The sequence below is a fragment of the Acartia tonsa genome, chromosome 12 (genome assembly GCF_053477335.1).
Source record: "Acartia tonsa isolate MP-2025a chromosome 12, ASM5347733v1, whole genome shotgun sequence".
Lineage (NCBI taxonomy): Eukaryota > Metazoa > Arthropoda > Copepoda > Calanoida > Acartiidae > Acartia > Acartia tonsa.
Genome location: NC_137271.1, coordinates 3,214,281 through 3,229,125, shown reverse-complemented (window position 1 = coordinate 3,229,125; position 14,845 = coordinate 3,214,281). Strand labels below are relative to the sequence as shown.

Below are 14,845 nucleotides of genomic sequence, written 5' to 3'. Positions count from 1 at the left end.
ATGAAAAAGAAATGAAAAATACTTCTTAAAATGTAATCTTGAAATTGTTTTACACTAATAATTATTAAAAATATCCATCCCTTTCTGATGGAGGATAGAAAAGGTTTCCAAGTTTTGGAGGAAAATTCCTGGAATTGAAAAGACAAACATTACATAGAAACCTGAGCTGAGTTGGAGAGACCTTGTACTAGATAATATCTTATCTTGTATTCAACAGGCTAGTTTTCAATAATATATTTTTGAAATAATTCTATAAGAATTGTTAATATCACCCCTTGATAGTTTATTTCAAGTACTAGAATTAAGTAAGAGAATGTCTATTTATCCTTGTATTATTTAGTATCTCTAAAATAAAAAAAAACAATACTGATAGTAATTGAACTCCAATTTTAAGTTTACAACAAACAAACATTTAAAATGCTTATATTGGGTTAGGTGATATAAACTATAGGGTAAGAAGCCCCGAAAGGATAGTACCCAGGCTAACTCACAGAATCTAGAAACATGTTTTCTTAAAAGTTGAAAATAAATAGTTAGTTTGAGGGATTATGAACTTTGATTTGTTACTGGCAGGATTTAATCTTTAATCATTGATTACCCCAAAATTCTCTAGAATTTTAAAACAAAAATTTTATTACGGGAAAGGTATTTGTAAAACTCTTTTCTACAGTCTAAGGACAAGACAAAAGTAATAAAAAGAGAAAAATTATACAATTATTGGAATAAATGTAACAATTTTTTTAGCAACAATTCCAACAATTATTGTTGTGCTTTACAGGCCGTCAGGATTTAGTCATTACTGAACCCTGCTGGCAGGTTTTAGGCTATTTTTAATCATTGATTATCCCAAAATGTTCTAGAAGTTTCAAAAAAAGAAGGTTGTGTTGCTCTACAGTCTAGTGACAAGACACAAGTAATAAAAAAAGAGAAATTATACAATTATGGGATAAATGTTACAATTTTCCAGCAACATTTCCAACAAATATTGTTGAGGAGAGAATTTAGCAAGAATGAGAAGTTGGAATGTTAAGTACTGTTATGTTCTTACAATTACCAACCATTTACCATGCGGGTAATAAAGTTATCTACATAGAGAAACAAATATGTTTTTTATTATTGAATTATATGATCACAGAGTACATGAACAATATGTAACTCTGTCCACAGGGCGGGAACCCTGTCCTGATTTCGAAATCAGCTAAAAGTGTTAGAATTAAAAACCAAAGCCTTGTCCCTTCAAAAGATCCAAAAACAATTTGCTAGCAATCGAAAAGGGTCTCCATCACTTAGGCCAAGTAGTTATATGAATTATACATCTTTACTTTTATTTTATTGTCTTAATATATCTCATCAAGCTATTTTTGAGCTAACAATTTTTGCTATTATTAATAATGAATATACCTATTAATCATTCTAAAGCACTGCCTTTCCTTTTCAATATAATTCAGGTTTTTAATATTTTCCTAAACCCCAAACCCCCACAAAAATAAAAATAAAAACATTCGATATTTTACTATAAAAATTTGGGAAAGAAATTCAGAGGGGGGAGATTGAAAATAATTGGGGGGGAAATATACGCCCCTGACATAATTTCTATTTTTTATATCATATTCTATATCTTAATAAATGTTTTGATTCATTACTTGATCTATCAATAATGCCACTAATCAATTTAACCATTGAACTGTATATCAATCTATTAATTTAACTAATGTACCATCTATTCATTCATCTAACAATCTATCCTTACAGGTTCAATCTACTAATGTTCCAATTAGCCCTCTATATCTAACACTTTGATATTCTCCCCTTTCCCAGTATATTTATTACTTTCAAGAGAACAATATTACTTACAAGTCACGTACATGAAATATAAGAAATATAGAGCTATTTATCCATTTATGTATCTATGTACCTATTAATCTATCTATCTATCTAACTAAGTACCTATTTATTAATTTATCTATCTATGTGTATACTTATTTATCTGTCTAGCTATCTATGTTTCGTAATGATACTATCAGTTACAATAACATTTTGATACTGACAATAAACAAAAAATCAAAAGTTTCAAAGATTTTTACAAAAAATATTAGAGGATTTTTCATAACATAATTTAAATTACAAATATTTTAAAAATATATATAATTATATCTTTCTAACTATGTAACTATTTATCTATCTGTCTATCTCACAATGTACCTATCTATTATTTACTAAGTATATTTGCGATTACTTTTATTTAATGAAATCTTCCAATTTTTAATATTTACAAAACGGCCTGCTTTATTGCATCAAGATCCATGACAGATCTATATAGGAAATAAACGTCTATAAATGAGCTCGAGTCTTGCAATAGTAAAGTGTTTAAAACTCATAGTGCTCCAATAATCCTCATTAAACTCTCATTGACCAAAGCGATAAGACATTTATTCTATTTGTTTATGGAATGAATTAAGTTTTTCACTTCATGTAGATATTTGAATTACATTGAAATATTTAATCATTTTTTCATAAATAAAAAATATACGTTCATAATAGAGTAAATCTAAGAAAACTGTATTTTTAAACAATTCGATTGTTGCGACACTTCCTTTGTGTTAAACTGTTTTTAACCTATTTTTTATCATATATCAAAAATATACTATGACACCAGTAGAATCAGACTGCAGAGCCCAAATTTGAATTAAGTCCCCAATAAACTTTTTTGGGGGGATTTAAAAATCAATTTTATATGTTGCTGTGATCATTTTGATTGAAGCAAAAGCATTTTTTAGTTTGGGGTTAAATTGTTTCTTACAGAACAATTTGATGTGATTCAGATTATATCAATACAATAATAAAAACTCTACTCTGTGCGATGCAAATAATTTTTTTCTAAAACAATAATTTATATAGAAGAAATTTAACATTAAAATAAAACATATTATTCTGAAGTCTGAACCAATTAGATGTCTCGTTTCATTTCAGTTTTTTACAATTCAAAAAAGAGTGTTTTCACAAAGTGACTTATTTCCAATGTAGTTAAATAATTTTTATTTAATTAAAATGAAAAGAATGAAAACTATACACATAAAAGATACATGCTTTTTAAAAATATTTAAAAAAATAAGTTTGAATAATCTTATATTTTATCATATTTGAATATGTGACAAAAAAAAATTTGTTGTATTGCGTAAGCGTTTGTTGTCATCTTTCACTATTTAACCCTTTACAGCCAATTTTTTTGTGTTTTAAATAAGTGATGGAAAACAAGCACGATAAAGTTAATTCATTGATATATTGTAAAGAATTAAGTTTTTAATGAATTAATTTAGATGAAATCAAAAGGCCTAATTTTACTCTATACCAGAATACTATATATATGAAGCAAAACACTCTAAAAGCTACGAATTTTACCCAAATAAAAAAAAGACCTTTTGCTCTGATCAAAAAAGACCACAGCAACAGTAAAATTAATTTTTAAATCCCCTCAAAAAAGTTTATTGGGGACTTAATTCAAATTTAGGCTCTGCAGTTTAATTCTACTGGTGTCATAGTATATTTTTGATATATGTTTTAAAAATAGGTTAAAAACAGTTTAAAATATTAAAACTAAAATTTTAATCATATTAACCCTTTGGTGATGGTAATGTGAAAAAAATATAATTGAAAAAATATTTTTAAAATCATTTAAATTAATAAATATTTACTTCTTTCTTTTAGATGGCGGGGGAGGAAAATTGATTTATTGAGAAATAGAAAAATAAATATGTACTTATAGAAAACTAGCCAATAGTGATATAGTTATATTGAGCTAACTCTAGTTTTATCTATATAACTATGTATCTATTTATCCATCAATCTATTCAACAATGTATTTATCTATCTGCTTTACTATGAACTTATTTATTTATCTACCCATATTTCAAATTATTTTGTAAAGCTTTTCATGCAAGCTTTAAATAATACTCTAAAATAACTGGGGAATGCCTTGGCTAAAAAGCTTACTATGTATCTATCTATCTATTCAACAATGTACATATTTATCTGTCTATTTATCTACCCATCTTCTAAGTTATTATCTAAAACTAATAACTTGTGACATGAACCTATGCTTTTATGCTGTTATGATGTTATAATAATTAGATTAAGGGAGAATACCTTGGCTAAAAAATATATACCTGGTATTTTAATGCCTATGTGGGCAAAGACGTCATCTTATCCAACATGCCAGGGACTCAAACCCGGGTCTGAAACAAAACATTGCCATTAAAAACAGGGAGTAAGGGAGGGGACAATGGATCGAATATTCAATTTTTAGGAGTCTCAGACTTTGGGGACTGGCTTAAAGGGAATGTGCAAGAATTTAGCAGTTTCTGACTGTTTGGGGACTTTCGCATAGAATGCTGCTACTCGTTATGTATGTTTTGAATATTGCAGACGGGGAGAAGGGATAAGGGAAGTGGGGGGAAGGGAAATAAACACTCGTTGTGTTAGTTTGGAATGTAGCAGACGGGGAGAAGGGAGGTGGGGGCAAGGGGCAAGGGAAATAAACAGAATAAAAAGGGGCAGTCATATTCTTGCTAGCAGCTGGCCGGGTCCAATAATCTTTTAATATAAAAATCACACCTAAAAACATCAATATATTTCATCAAAAACAAATTGTGATTTCACTTTACATGACGCTATGGAAATCTATTATTCAATTAACAATCCCTTTATAATTTCCTACAAATTTATTGGATTAAACTGGATTTCATGCCCTTTCTTTGATAACTCTTATATTGAATTAATTGCCCATTGTCCCCTCCCTTACTCCCTGCATTAAAAATGAATATTTTTTTCTTTCAGTTTTAAAAAGGTTTTCTAATAAACAGCTATAGATGTAGAGAAAGGGAGATGGATTTGATAGAAAATAAACAGTTTATTCTTTATCCAGGGTAGGTTCTAGGCTATTTGATATTCCCCTCAAAGGTAAATAATATATGTTTGAGCTTGTAAATTTGGTGGAAAAAAGGGTTGAAGATTAATTTTCCCCCTTCTTACATCTTACTTAGAAATAAAGTATCTTCTATTTGTTTAGTTAAGAAGTAGACAAACAGTTTATATATTACAACAAAACAATTAAAAAAAAAAAACATAGCCACTCTGTAACTAGTATAAATATATTATTATTTTAAGGGATAAGACAATGAATGATAAATTTATTTACACCCCCAATTATGATAAACAAAGTTACATTTTGGTATACTGAAATGTTTGGTTGAAACGTTCAGACATCAATAGATTGTACAAACCCATCAAGATTTAAGAAAGTCCCCAAAGCTTTTACGCTAACAATTGATATAGGAAGTTTATAAAACTGAAGGTACAAGCATAATATACAGCCCAATGTCAACTCCCCAAATAATGGTATTTATCTATCATAGACAATTAGTTAAAGAATATGTTACCTTATGGACAAAATGCTCCTTGTTATTATTTTGTTGTTTTCCAAGAAAACTTATTTTTTGTGAAGAAAACTAATAGGAAAAGACAATGGCCGATAAATTTAATGTACATCCCCAATGATGATACACAAATTTAGTCCTTCTGAAGATTACAATTAGTGGTTGAAACGTTTGAAATCAACTTAATAAACCAACCAATCAAAATACAATACAAGTCACCAAAGTTGTTAAGCCAACGAGAAAGAAAAGGTTGATCTAAAACTTTGGGGACAAGTGTAATAAACAGCCAAATAATGTCCCATCCCTCCCTGATATTTGAGGGTATCTACTTATTTGTAAGTAGAAAATATATTCCATTACCTTAGAACAATATAATCTACTCAACAAATACAAAAACTAAATAGGTTAGCTTAACTTTCCTTTTCAACATTTTTAGCTAAAACATATTTTTCTCTTTTTGCTTTGCTAAAAGTGTTTCAGATAAAATTTACTTAAACAAAAACATAATTATTTGGGCATTAAAATATATACAAAGTTATAAAATTAAAAAATATTTAATACAAGTACAATTAAAATTCAAATTACTTAATAAACAACCTAAATCCTAGTCATTTTTGTCTGGGTAACCTAGAATAGATTAAACACTCTAAACTCTAAATGGTTCTTCCACCAAAAGTCTTGAGAAAAAAAAAACAGTTAAAGGCTTTAACTCACTAGAACAACCATAAAAAATTTCTTTTAAAACAATTCGTTAAATTAAAGTACATTCTTACATACATAGAGAATTAGGAAATCTTAAGAATATAAAAGAATTTGGGGTAATGTTTAATACGATATGCCTTGTAAGATAAATAGATGGACCAATACACAAAAACAATATGCACAGCACAAATATCAGGGAGGGAAAGGACATTGGACTGTTAATTACTCTAGTCCCCAAAGTTTTAGAAAAACGTTTTCTTATTCATTGGCTTAACAACTTTGGGGACTTTTTCTAGAATTTTGATTGGTTTATTCAATAAGTTGAGTGTCCAAACGTAACGTATCAACCACTAATTATAATCTACATATAATCATTATTATAATCATCATTGGGGATGTGCATCAATTTATCTGTCATTGTCTTATCCCTTTATATCCTTGTACCAATATACAAGAGCTTTAAAATAACATAGTCCAAATGTTTCATTTAAGATGTATTGATTACTGCATTTGATTTAGCATCTAACCTAATAAATCTATTCTGCAAATATTGTTCAACATGTAAAGAATATATCCTCTTAATGTATAAAGAACGTGGATCTCATACACAGATAGAATGTTTCTCCCAGCTGGCTAATATAACCTTACCTCCCATATCCCCCACCCTCCTTATCCATGACTTTCCCCCTCCTCTGACCATGGAGGAGGGTATTGGAGAATATCATGGGACTATATTAGCAACCTAAACTAACGACAAGAATTCACCTGTCACAATGTCCACTTATTCTATATCCATTATCTTAATTCTTTCAGTATGCCAACCTTGTTTTTCAAGCGATAAATAGGATAAAACATAGTTTTAACCATCTCATATTGATGTTTAAAATAAATGGATGTAGAAAATACGTGGATATTATGACAGAGGAAAAATTTTCGTCAATTTAGTTTGCTATTTCCCTTGTCATTTATTGGTAAGTTCGTTCGTCCAGTTGTAGGGGAGTGGATCATTATTTTAGCCAGCTACAATTCCAAGTAAGTTCCAAGTAATAATAAATCTATTGTAAAGTGTATTTAAAAAGTAATTTGTTCTTATATTTCTGTGTTTATTTAATCTTATTTTGCAATCTATCAGCCGTATCTAATTTCTCAAAACAATGTAATGTAATCTATCAAGTAATTTAAATTTATCTTAAATATATCACCTATTTGTCGCTGGCGACCGTTAAGTCTCCAAAGTTTTATAATAGCGTTATTAGTTGTCTTCAGAAATTTGGGTACTTTTATTGAATTTGATTTGTTGATTTGTTAAAATTGAGTGTTCGATCGTTTCAACAATTAAATATAATCTATGGGTAATTTTGAGTATCATCATTGGTAATGTACATCAATTTATAGGCCATTGTCTTATCCCTTTAGAATCCCGGGCTGTTTCCCTAAAAATATTTAGAATGTAAGGCTGAACGTTCAGACCTAGAGAGTTACTATGTAGCTTTACTACAGAATACCTTGTTATAACAATAGAAAAAACATTATAAAAATAAGAAAAACAACTAACAAAAGGAAACAAATCCATCCGATGAAAGAAGAAAGAAATAATATTGGTTTAATACATTATTCCAGTTTTGATTTTAAAAATATTGATATTAAAATAAAAATCATAAATCAATACCAGTTTTGTTAGCACTGAGGGTTTTATTCTTATAATTTTCAATTAATATACATTCATTTTAATATCCGCAGAAAGCTGTCTATAATAAGATGCCGAAAACAACTATTTTTACCTTATATTATGTCAAATTCTTTTCGTTTTGATTCTTTTATACTTTTTATTTGAATTATTTTCCAATTCAATGCCGTACAAATCAATTGATAAAAAACAAGGATAAGAGTTTCCAATGAATTTATAGAATCACAAAAGTTTCATTTTATAAGGACAAGCCTAAATTCTAATTATAACCACAACTTTGGTCCTAAAAGGGTTTTGCTTAGGGGGTAAGATCCTTAAGAGGAGTGAAACAAAGGGGTAATGGTATCCCTAACTTCAATCTTGGTAGGGGTGTTGAAACCCCCCTCCCGTAAATGCCGGAATATTTTTAAAAGCGAAGCTTTTCTATAGTAAGGGTCGGTCCGTCCGTACGTCCGTCCGTCCGTAACGGATGCATATTATCGTTAATTTAGGCATGCTAGAATTGTCCTATTGATTTCAAACTTTGCATGGTGATTCCTGTAGTAGTTAGGTACGATTTAGAAAGCGTAGCAATTCTATAATCATTACCAGAATGTCCGTACGTCCATTTTAAACATGTTGATTTTTTTTACTTTTTTAACAACTAATTTTTATGTAATCTAATAATCCGATTAATCTGATTTTTGGTATACTGATTCCTTGGACAACAAAGTACAATTTTATAAGCGAAGCAACTCTATTATCAAATCCTAAAGTTGTAAGTATGTCCATAAACATTATTCTGTATCAAGCAGTTTTTCAACAATTTTACTTACAATTTTGCTTCGATTTTATACATTTATATTATGATTATTCAGTTCTGACATTATACAAGTGTTAATGTCCGTTTGTTCTACCGTTTCAGTGCTTCGCTTTTATGGATGTTGTCATCCTTGTTAAGGTTAGGGATAGGTCCAGTTATGTAGTAGCTACGCATAAAAAATGAATCAAATAGAAATAAAAATATGTCATTCAATTTATGATTTTATATTGCCATTGTATTTTTTCTCTTCCAAATAAAAAAAAACAATCAAAAATAGTTAGTACAGTTATATAAAGTATTTTTGCGGGGATCTAAAGTGTTAAGACACTAATGATTTGATGTACATCCCAAATGATGATACACAAAATTATCCCTTCTGTAAATTACAATTAGTGGTTGTATCGTTTGGACACCTAACTAAATGAACCAACCAATCAAAATTTAATAAAGTCTCCAAAGATTGTTAAGCAAACGAATAAGAAAACGTTATTATAAGACTTTGGGGACTAGTGTAATAAACAGTCCATTGTCCCCTCCCTTCCTTCTTGTTTTGTCCAATTAAGAAGAAAAAATATGTTCTTTTGTTATCCAAAAATATGTTTCACAACGAACAAATAAACTTTAAGAGCAAATATATATATTTTTTAACCCTTAGATCATAACTTAAACAAAGATGACAACATCCATAAAAGTAAAGCTTAACCATATAGACTATTAGACAAAGGAGTGACTTTTAGTCATGAATACTGAGTTACTAGGTATGCAGTTTTTTTAAATGTATTTTACTGTCACAGGAATTGTTATGAAAAGTTTAACTTTAATAGGACAATTTTAACGTGAAAAAAAAGAGCTGTTACAGACGTACAAAAAGACTGAACCTAAATGTAAGAAACGGGTGCAATTAAAAAAAACAAAGGATCTAAATAAAAAAGACAGATTGATAGATTGATGTACATTCCCAATGATGATACACAAAATAAACCCTTCCGTAGGGTAAATTAGTGGCTGAAACGATTGGACACTCAATTTAAAGAGAAAAAATTTAATATTAGTCCACAAAGTTTCTAGAGACAACGAATAAAATAACGTTGTTATAAAACTTTGGGGACTAGTGTAGTAAACAGCACAACAGAAAATTCCCCCCACCAGCGGAAATGTTATTTTCTGCAACAATAACTTTATAAATCTGAGTAATTAATTGGATAGGTCGATAAATATATTAATCAGGGAAGGAGGGGACATTGTACCCAAATTATACTGGTACCCAAAGTTTTTTAGTCGTTGGATTAGGGTACTTTTGTTTACTAACGAGCAGTGTCCAAACTTTTAGCCAAAAATTTTAGGCTACAGCAAAAAAAGTAGTAATTTTGTTTTTATTGATTGGGGGTTTACATTAATCTATTGTCCATTTATCCATATGAGATAACTGGATGAATAATATATGATAGCAAGGATGACAACGTCCAGGAAATTATAGCTCAAAAAATCAGAAAATTAACAAAAACTCTAAATGTTATTATTGACTTTCAAGTATTGCTCCAAAACCTGTTAATATCCGTTGGATTAGAACCGGTTCTCAGACATACTGTATAGCATCGTATTACATATATTTATCCACGAATATGAAAATAAAAATCATAAAATTACTACCAGTTTTACTACTACTTCAATTTTATGAAGGTATACTTGGACAGCGATTAGATCAGGAATCTAAAGGGATAAAGACAATGCCCAATAAACTGATGTACATCCCCAATTATTATACGCAAAATTATCCTTTCTGTTTATAACAAAAAGTGGTTGAAACGTTTGGACACTCAACTTAATGAACTAACCCATCGAAATTAAGTCCCCAAAGTTAGTTTAGTTGTTAGAAAACGTTTTTGTAAAACGTTGGTTACTAGTGTAATAAACAGCCCAATGACGAGATTGGTATAGATAGATAAAAGATATATTTATTAGTATGCATCGAATGTTAAAAATACATGAATAGCATATTTTTGTATAGAGTGTAGCTCTATAATAACAGAATAATGGCTTTTTCTACCCATATTCTTAAACATTATATTGAAGAATCGGCTATAGAGTATTACCACGAACTTTTGATATTATTCCTTAATTTTATTTATTCTTAACTTCAAAAAAGTAATTAAAATTTAAGAAGGTTATTTTTTTTTTTTAAACCTAAGATCATATTCATTAACCTAAACCAATGCAATGGGCGGCTTTCTGTTAATGATAAAAGAGTAAACTATACCAAACAGTTACAGGAATCACTATGTAAGTTTTTATTCAAATAATTTAATTCAAATAAGAGCTATCAGTTATATAGAAACCACGAGGGAGGGGACATTGAACTCTATTTTCACTGGTACCTAAACTTTTATAACGAAGTTATCTTTGGCTTAAAACCTTATCAAGTTATCGTCCATTGTCTTATCCCTTCAGATTACTAAAAGGAACAAACGAGCCTCTAAAAAAAGGGATTCTGCTATAACAAATTGCATAAAAAATGTGATAATATAAAAACTCTTTCTTCCAATCGATGACAAACAATGCAAACTATAGCACATATATACTTACATGCCAGGAAGTAAGGGGGCAATGGTCTATTTATTAGACTAGTCCCCAAAGTCTTATAATAACGTTTTCTTATTCGTTGGCTAAACAACTTTGGGAAGTTTAATTGAGTTTCGATCAGTTGGTTTATTAAGTTAAGTGTCCAAACGTTTAAACCACTAATTGTAATCTACATAAGGAGTAACTTGGTGTATCATCATTAGGGATGTCTATTAATTTATCGTCCATTGTCTTATCCCTTTTGATCAATAAAAGGAACAGACAAGCCGCTAAAATAATGAGACTTGGCGTAAAAAATGTGATAATATAAAAACTCTTCCTTCCAATCGATGACAAATAAAGCAAACTATAGCACATACATACTTACATGCATATAAAGAAAAGAAACCTATATATTCAAGGATATGTCAATGAAAGAGAGATTAAAAATTCAATAATCAAATAAGAAAAGGAGAAGTTATTCTGAGCTTGATCTTTAAATCGTTTATAGGTGATTTAGACCGGGGCGATTCATTCAGCGCACCATCAAATTATTAAATACCAATCTTTAAATCGAATTTGTATGGGCGATTTGGATCGGGCAGTGGCGCGGTACCGAGTGGCATTGGCGGTTCAAATCGGGGTGAATCATATGTAATAAATGGATATTTTTTTAATTACTTTAATATTTTATTGCAAAACTATCGAGAAAACATTTTTATAGTTATTTTTAAAATAAATTATATATTAATGTTTTATATAAAATACCATACTGACACAGCATTTTATATAAATTCCTTACTGACACGCCTTAAGTAATAAAGTTGTACTGGCGCGGATCGATATTTTAGTGAGTGCGCCAGCAATCTAAAAACACCGCGCCGAAAATCTTTTAAAAATCAATGTTTTATAGGTGCGCTGTGGCTCACCACCAGCGCACCTACGGTTCACCTCTGAATCGCCCCGATTCAGCGCACCATAAAAACGATTTAAAGATCCAGCTCTGTTTATATCTTTTTTATAAATGCACTATGACAATGTTCTTATATAATTATATTGTAATTTTTTATCTATTCTTCTTAAAATTACTTAAGTTGGCACAATTTAGTATAAGATAGAAAGAATAGTATCAAGGAATACAATATCCAAAATTAATTAGTAGGACTTTAAATACTTTTATAAAAGTAACAAGATCTTTGTCTGTGTGTGTGTTTGTCTGTCTATACTGAAGGATAAACGCTGATATGGTTCTCCTTTACAATGTAGCTTCTCATATGTCCTTGAAAGGTTCATAACCATTTTGGTTGAGGGTAAAATAAATAACTTATCCGTTTGGATATTTTTAGTCGATTAATAACCATAGTTTTTCAATTCCTTCTAGTGATTAAAAGTTTCCCTTTAATTACAAACATTTTGCATTTAGCCATATTTAAAACTAAAGGCGAATAGATCATAATTATAGAAAATGTTTTCTTTCTAAGAGAAGAAATAAAAATAAATTCTACGAAAATAAGAAAAAAGAAAAGAAACTGACCACAATTTTTTTAATAAATCAAATTAACCTCTTTTGATGGAATGGTCTTTCCACATTAAAACACAAAGATTAGAAGTTACACTTACAAAATTATTGGTTTAATAGATTGGGCACTACTATTTCCGAACCAACCAATTAATATTCCTTAAAAGTGTATATGGTTTTTAATAATTCATTGTTTTAAAACTTTGGGTGCAGGTGTAATTTACAGTCAAATGTCCCCTCTCTCTCTGTCTTAAACAAAAATTGTTCTTAATATTTTAATTTTTTTGCAATATTATTATTACACTTTATATATTAAATCTTCCTTTCAGTATTTGTGTCAAAATACTTTTTTTGCGTTCAACACTATTTTTTGTATTAATAAAAATAATATTATTTTTAGTTTACCTAAATTTAGATAAGTTATTTTTAGAATGAATTTATTTATAGTAGCGAAGCTACTCTATAATTCACGTTGTCTATCCGTCCGTCAGTTAGTCACTAATGCTATGGAAGAAATGGGATTTTCTTGGCTGCTTTTGATGATATACAGCTGTTTTTTTAGTACGGAATCATATTACATATCCGCATATATTCAATACATTGGTTTGTTCGTATGTCTGTTGGCCATGCTTCAAATGATTTAACCTTATTTTTTAAAGGATTTGTGATTTCTTTAAGTTTTTGCTAATCCTCTCTCTTTTCTCTCTCTGAGAACTGAACATCGGCTATAAAACTTAGTGTGTCCGTTTGTTAATTCCATTATTTTATTGTGCTTTGCTACTTATGGATGTTGTCATCCTTGTTTACCTCAGGTTAGTTTACAATAATAAACTACTTTAATTTTAGTCAAAAAAAAAACTTTTTAATCCAGTCTAATTTGTGTAAGAAGAAATGTTTATCTTGTATTCTGAATTGATGGCAAACTTAAGATATTTAAACATTGTACATATATATTCCTAATATTCCTAAGATAAATTATTGTACATTCCCAATGTTAAAAACAAAATTACCCCTTCTGTAGATACTACTTATTAATTGAAAAGTTTGGACAAAACTAGTTTTAAACTAACCAGCACAATTCAATAAAAGTACCAAATGTTTTTGTTTATGGAATCAGATAACTTGGTTTTAAAACTATGAGTACCAATGTAATTTACAGTTCAATGTTCCCCTCCCTCCGTGATAGTTGCTACGCTATATACTTAGTTAATCTTCTAGTGATCAATCCCTATATAACTGTCAAGAAAAAAATCTATCTATCTATGTACCTAAAGTTATGACCAGTTTTTGCAAAAAGGAGGATTGCAAAATACTTTGCCAAAACTACAAAGGTTGCAAAGATGAATGAACAAAATTTGCTTTCATAACATAAACGGTGGAAAAGTAGTTACAATTTTGCTAACTTTTTTAACAAATACCTTTTTCAACATTTTTTATTCTATATTTATTTAAAGGGATAAGAAAATGACCGATAAATTGATATACATCCCCAATGAAGATGCACAAAATTACTTTAGATTACAATTAATATTTAATTTATTTTAGTACAAGGGAGGGAGGGGTTATACAATCCACTGTAAAAAAACAAGGATGACAACATCCATAAGTAGCGAAGCACAAAATCTATAATAAAATAGACAAACAGACAAAGTGAGTTGTAGAGCTGATTAATTGTTATCATATCAAAGAAAAGGAAGAGAGATATATGCAAATAAATATGCAAAAACTTAAAATCACGAAACTTTTAAAAATTAATGTTTATGTCTGAAAGTTTTAAAAAGAAAAGCAGCTTAAAAGCAGTCAGACTACTAAAGACTACCTAAGTATGGGGCATATGTCTGTTATATTGGCAAGAAGTTTCAGTAGTGTATTTTTTTGTAGGAGCCGAGAAAATCTGTTGCAAAATGTAAAAGCAACGACAGACAGACGGACATTTCAAATTATAGAGTAGCTTCGCTACTAAAAACAAGGATAACAACAGCCATGAGTAACTTAGATAAAAAACTCTTAAATTTACTTCATTTATATCAAGAAATTATCAATCTAAATTTCGCATTGAAATTATTTAGTACATATATTATAGTATTATAACCGTTTTATAACTGATTACAACTAATTTTATAGAAAATTTAGAAATCCAAATT

The 14,845-nt window shown here is 29.2% G+C and overlaps 1 protein-coding gene across 2 annotated transcripts in view; it reads right to left on the bottom strand.

Moving 5' to 3' along the window:
• Positions 1-14,845, bottom strand: part of LOC145333436 (glycoprotein 3-alpha-L-fucosyltransferase A-like) — a 73,853-nt gene that overhangs the window by 58,274 nt on the left and 734 nt on the right. For both annotated transcript variants that reach the window (XM_080178579.1, XM_080178580.1), the window contains exon 2: positions 4,164-4,232. The gene's annotated coding sequence lies outside the window, so the exon portion shown is untranslated. The remainder of the gene's footprint in view (positions 1-4,163; positions 4,233-14,845) is intronic.